A 6,787-nucleotide genomic window follows, 5' to 3' on the forward strand; every position below is an offset into this window, starting at 1 on the left:
GAAGATGGAAATATTTTTGCGAAAAAGATTCTCTCCTGAATTTACGATTTCAGTCAAGAATTTAATATCCGCGCGAAATAAAATTAGCATTTTAGTTTGTACGGCATATCGAGATCAATTGCTGATTTGTAACATAAGAATGTCGAGCGCGTTTTGACGAGCGCTTGTGAAATCGCTACGATGTTATTGACATTTCACTTGCGACCCTGCGCCGAGTGAATCACAGCGTTGTAATCCGAGAGTGTCCGGCAAGGCAGTAAAAAAAAATATAGCGGTGAGCGCGATGAATGCAACTCACGTAAGTTCTCATTCGTACCGAACGAGTAATGATGTTTCCATGGTTGCGACGCGTCGAAGGGATTTACGTCACGCAAATTCGTTCCAATAAATGTCGCGATCGGACTGTTAAACTTTTACGACGATGCGACGCTTATGGCAACGCACGGGACAGCATCGTACGGTACGAAATTCGCTTTAATAGATTCCATCACGCGTCTCTTTCGGCGTTTGATTCGATTTCGCAAATTTATTTTTGGTCGCGCGGGCGATAGCGCGGCGACACGTACAGCTCGTTACGCAGGGCAATATTTTCAATTCTCTCACTTCCTGGTGGTGGTGCTTCGAACCGGTCGAGGCCAAGCCCCACCCCTCCGCCAATTTCCTGGCTCGCATTCGAAACATCAGGAAGCAGTTATAAAGCTACGTGCCGGCTTATCGAGACCCACGCTTCGTAGCGGAAGCAATTTTCTAAGCCGCCGATTATTTCGACGAACAGCGAACGGAAGTATCTGGTCGACGAGATTTGTACACGCGAAAATTTGTATCGTTTGTATTTGTAAGAAGAAAAGTTTGAATTATAAGATACGGGTGTTTTTTTAACGAGAAAAAAATGGTAATCAATTTTGTGACACTTAAAAGCTCGAAAATTCTGAAACGCTATACGTGTGAGATGCTTTTGTTCGAACTGCCAGAATTGAAAGGTGATCACTTCTCTGCAACTTGCAATACTGCCAGGTATGTAACGTCAGCGCTGCAAGGCGACCAATTGAACGTAGCTTGGATAAAGGGAAAAATAGACCGCTGTGTTAAAAAAAAGAGTTACTGTCAGCAATCGTGGCGCAGGCTTGGATTTCACGCCGAAAACTATCAGGCTTTCAGACACGATTGATTTCTTCCTTCGAAATCAAACGCCCTTCGTGCTCCACGCAAAATCCTCCCATTTGACTCTCCTCCCTGTTCTCCTCGTTTTTTTTTTTTATTTTCTCTTTCTCCGACTGTCGGCCGTACAGGATGTACGTTCCACATTTTCCTTTTTTTGAACTGCCGGGCGTATGTCGATATCGGGGACGTGAATGGCACCGCGTTTCAAAGAGAACCGTGAAAAAAAAAAAAAACGAAGGCTCAACCTGGTGAACGACGATTAACGAGTCGCTCCGTCGAATACAATCACTGTAAGGGTGTTTCCTATAGAAAACGCGACTATGTAACGTCATGCCGTTCGACTCTGTATCTCGAATCGATAGATTTTTTTTTCTCCCCCCCAGCTTTCGTTCGAGCGGAATAGACGACTTTTGCGCGCGGTGTCGGACTGTAGCGACGTTATTATCAAACGTAATGAGAAAATGTGCTTACAATTAACGTTTGATTTTGTTACATAAACGTCGGTTCTCGTTTAACCTCATCGAGTCGATCGGAGCGAAAAGTGGAAAGTAAACATTTTCACGCAAATTTGTCGAAATCACAATCGTGTTTACGTCGGTGTAAAGCTATGGAGGTAGGCTGAATGAGTTTCACGTGCGATTTAACAGAACAAGAGAAAAAAAAAATTTGATTGCTACTTCTGTCTCTGTTTTTTTTGCAATTTTTTGCATTTTTTTTAAACATCTCTATATTTATTATATAGAGATATGTATCACGACATGAATCGAGAAACACATCTAGAAACGTCTAATCAGCGTCGAGATAAAAGTGGGACCAATCAATATCGAGAGAATCGATTGTGATTATTTACACACGCTTTTGTTTGTTAGGAAAGTCAAACTTTAATATAAAGTCATGATACTAATGTTAAAAAAAGATTATTTTCCAGGAACTTGTTTTTTCTCTTAGTGACTTTATTTATATATATGTATGTTTTTACTAAGAATACATTTAAAACTATACACGAACCTTACACATATATTAATTTTTCATACCTTCGTGACACAGAATTTGCCCTACATGCAGTAACGAGATCTTTATTATGTGTTCGCGTGGGAATGCATAACAAAGGGAGCGCGAAGCATTGGCATTTAGCCAGATCCAAAGAAGGATCAACAAGACGGTAATTAAATTTCCATCAAAAACGGGAAGCGTCGTCGCTCAAACAGAAACGTTGCTCTTCTTTCGCGAACCCATATCCGCTGGTGGGCGAATCTTTGATAGGAAACTATTCTATAGGGATGAAACGGGGGGATGGAACTTTGCCGTTTCGGTGCCTGGTGCTAAGTAGCGCGAACCGATTACAAACGATAATCTGCTTTGAGCCACGGCGCTGTAACTTCTCGCGCGCCGAGCACAACACACTCTCTCCCGGGTTTAGGCGACACATGGCGTCCCCCAAGAATGCTTGGATTTCCATGACCTGTGATATAATCGCCCGGCCGAGCTTGGATGCGCGCCGCAAATACAAAGCAGCTGCGTTCACGCGAATAACTTTGATGTCGTAATGCGCGCTCGCCGTGACGTCGTTTATTGCGAATCGTGTCTCTTTGTCGATGACAAAACTGTAAAATAGAGGAATTACCAATTCTTTGCGTTATATCGATGAGACAAAAGATGCGACAGAGCTCTCTTTCTTCGAATATCGGATTGTTGTTTTATTTCATTAATGTTATCTCACGTTGCGCATTTTTTTTTTTTTTTGTTTTATTATTACATCTATATTAAATGTCATCTAAATCTATCTCTTTACATGCAAATAAAGATGCGAGTTGTACGACAGTATACACACGGTATTGCTCCATAACACGATATTGCCAATCATCTCACTGGCTAAATTACATGAGCAACTATTAATATTGACTTTCCAGACCGCAATAAACGCAATAAATGATCGTCCACGGATATTTATGTATACGATGATTTTCGAGTATTGAAAGTAATTAGCGTGGAATCGGCGTTGCATTTGGCTGCTTTACAACTGCGAAAGAGCGGTAATGCGTTCAAAATTGGAATGTCAAAGGGAAGGCTCGCCGCAATTTTATTCGCACGGCAATAAATCGAATGAGTAACCCGTGATTGCTTAATGTATCGTGAAGCTTAACGACAGCAATTTGTACGCGTATCCGGTTATCAATTTTTAACAAACACACGATTCAATTGCGCGGAATTATATCGAGGTTTTACCGCATGTCCGTGCAGAAAATAAACGCGCGCGGAATTATACCGGGCTTTCGATCGCGGAGGTAAAAGATTCGTCGTTATCTCATTGCCGTTACGTGACTCGAAGAGGCACGAAAATGAAACGTAAAATCCCATGGCAGAGCGACACGAGAGAAACGAGACCGCTCCGCGAAAGATGGCCCTCCTCCCCTTCTCTTTCCACCCTCCAAAAAGTACCTCGTTTCCTTTGTAAATGGATTAGGTCACTATTGTCCAGGTCCTCGAAGATAATCCTATGCATGCCGTGTCGTGATCCAGCAGTCACAGTTGGAGAATAAATCTCTCTCCACTCTAAATGCTAATGAGCCTCGCGTGAGCGATACTTTTACATCGTTTTGGGGTAAACCGATGAGAAACGATATAGCAACTGTAGCGCGAAACGTTTCTCGTAGATTTTCTTTAAACAAATATATCGGACTGATAAGTGATTTATAATCGCAATTTCCGGTAGAAACCTCTTCCCGTGCCAGATATCAACATGATAACATAGTCAAAGAAAATGTCGTATGAAGCGAGGGTGTGACTCACACAATGCCTAACGTTGTTTTAAATTACATCTCGATTTCAAGAAGATGGACAAAAAATGTGACGTAGAAAGAGATCGAGTAAAAATTTGCAAAATAAGCAACTTCGCACAGCTGGAATTTCTCGTCTACATCAGAATCGTCTACAACGCTACTATAAGTACATCTCATTATATCATAATCGGCAGACACGTTCCGTGCGAAAATACTTAGTTGTTTGCGAACTCGTGTAGCGTAGTATTTGCATAACAACGTTAAGCTTATTATACGTTCGCGAGCAAATCATTGGGCTTGTCAAAATCGAGTCTGAAACGAGCTCGCGCCAATCGAGTCGTTCTCCCGTAGTTCCTTCTATAGAGATATCGGCATAATCTTGTGAGATTACAAGCCATTCACCATCCGGATATAATTCTCGAGGAATCCCGATCAACGCGCGAATACGTAATTCGATAAATTAATTCCAATTTGCTGCGGCATGAAAACCATCTAATTACTTACCGTATCAACTATCTACTTACATGAGCTTAATGCAAAAAAAAAAATATTGTTTTTACGGATTTAATAATATTCAAAATCTGTTCTTATTCATAACATAGTTGAACTCACACAAAACCTTCTTCAGTATTAAGTTAGAAATACGTTAGATATACGTTAGAAACGCGTACAAGAAGTTATTACCCACAATAATATTCTCTCTTGGATGAATTAATTGAAATCTGACAGTCATACACCAAATTCACGTGAATTCGCGTTATGCCATATCGTCGGAAGTGGAAGTACGCGGATAATCGCGCCGCAAATTACATTTGCAAATGATGTTGATGGTAGAAATGATAGGGATGTCAGGTTTACATCTCTGTCTCTCTCTCTTTCTTTCTCTCTCTCTCTCTCTTTCTCTCTCTCTCTCTCTCTCTCTCTCTCTCTCTCTCTCTCTCTCTCTCTCTCGCGTAACATTTACCGATTGTCCGGAAATCGTAAGAGATGGAATCTGTGATTCGTATCCCTTTTAGCCGCGGGCATTAACGCGCTGTCAGTCCGCTGATCCTCGCTCCACGGATTGGAGCCGTGAGTGGAATGTTCGCGTAAACCAGAAACAGTTACTGCCACAAAGACCGGCAACTAATGCCGCGACGACGGCCACTCCGACGGCAGCATACCTTCCGCGAAGTTTCGCCGTGGCATTTGCGGCGACCGCGCTAATGCGCTTAATTGTTGCCGCATGCAGGTAGAACAGGTATCAGATTTCTTGGTCAAGCCAGTGGATTATCATGCTCGTGTATTCGAATCTCGGCATTTGTCTTGAAACGGGGAAGCTGTACAGTTTAATGAAAGACTCGCAAGCTACACAAGAGGAATTAAACATCGCTTTAAAGCCGTTAAAAACGAGTGCTTTAATTTAAATAATTGGACTTTAGTTTTCTCTATAGAGAAAACTTTCCTGCTCAGTCATTTGCTCGAGTTTTAGTTCTCTCGTCGCTTAAGAGACGAGAGAAGTCCGCTTCGTTCGGTGAGTGTAATAAGAAGAGAAAAATTACGGAGAATTTTGTTTCGCGCAAGAACCGATGCGGGATTAAAAGGCGTTTTAACGAGGCCATCGTCGCATCGGCGGCCCCGAGTCGCAAATACCCTGCGCGAAGCGTGCCTTACCTACCGGAGCGGGCCATACACAACCATTTGCAACTGCATGAAAATTGCAAGATACGGCGAAAATTGCTCCGTGACCTCGCTCGTACGCCTTCTCCCTACATCTCGGTATTTACGACTTGTGCGCCGTACCGTGAACGAGGAGGATCGAGGTTGGCTGAACCGAACCCCTTAAGACATCGATGATCGATATGATACTGAGAGAGAGACATGCTTTTTTCAAAACGCTATATACCTTCCTCGGGATATATTCGAGAATATCCGTTCTTCGCTTTACACGAAAAAAGATATCTTCGGTTGTCAAGCGTAAAACAAGCCCGCAAGGAGCAACAAGAAAATAAGACCAAATAAAACTGCAGATAATCGATAAAAAAGAATTTGAAATTCAGAAAATTATCGGGCAAACTTTTACGTCGCTGGTTGCGAGAGAATTTCGCGGTTTCTCAACAATAAAAAATTTCAAAATAGAATATAAAGAAAAAAAGTTAATCCGCTTCGTTATTCAGCACACAAGTAAAATATTCATCGTAGTTGTAGCAGCAGAAAGAGAACTTTACCATAATAATACTTTATTCAGTAATTCAAGCAACTGTATAGTATAATAAAAAGAAGCAAATCCTCAGAGATTGCGGTAATGCTATTTGCAGTGATGTTAACAATTGATTTTGTGCCCATATCATAATATTACCAGCTTATTTATCGCAGTATTTGGACAAAAAAGTTTACATTGCAAAAATATAATAAACTGCATTTATTTATTTATTGCCTGTCCCTCGGGCTTGCAATATTTAATATTCTATCTTTTTTCTCTCTCTCAGTTTTTTATTTGATATTACTTTTCATAAATTTTTTATTAGGCACATATTGCGTGCAACTGCAAACAAAACACAAAATAAAATAAAAATGCATAAAATATTGTTACGTCCTGGGGACTCCACGGGCCCCTTTTTCTTGCAACGTGACGCGCCGATATACAATAAATTCCGTTTTTTCTCAATAAATAACATGAATGGACTCGGACTTCGACGCGCCAGGCGTGCAAATAGAAATCGTGTCGACGCCCGAAAACTATAAACCGAGCCTAGCAACGATCTTAAAAATTTCTTTGTAAACGATAGCGAACAGAAATATTTGTTTAAACGTCCCGAGCAACTTTCCAAATAAACCCGGTTATCTCCGGGTCAAAGAATAATATC

General features: G+C 41.3%; 1 protein-coding gene across 1 annotated transcript in view; it reads left to right on the forward strand.

Annotated features, from left to right (window-relative positions):
- The first annotated feature begins 947 nt into the window (after positions 1-947).
- LOC109863958 (zwei Ig domain protein zig-8-like) overlaps positions 948-6,787 on the forward strand; it is a 61,223-nt gene continuing 55,383 nt past the window's right edge. The window contains exon 1 of the mRNA XM_020444687.1: positions 948-1,014. The gene's annotated coding sequence lies outside the window, so the exon portion shown is untranslated. The remainder of the gene's footprint in view (positions 1,015-6,787) is intronic.

This window comes from Pseudomyrmex gracilis, unplaced genomic scaffold, assembly GCF_002006095.1.
Source record: "Pseudomyrmex gracilis isolate BER0280 unplaced genomic scaffold, ASM200609v1 scaffold_15, whole genome shotgun sequence".
In the NCBI taxonomy this organism is placed as follows: domain Eukaryota; kingdom Metazoa; phylum Arthropoda; class Insecta; order Hymenoptera; family Formicidae; genus Pseudomyrmex; species Pseudomyrmex gracilis.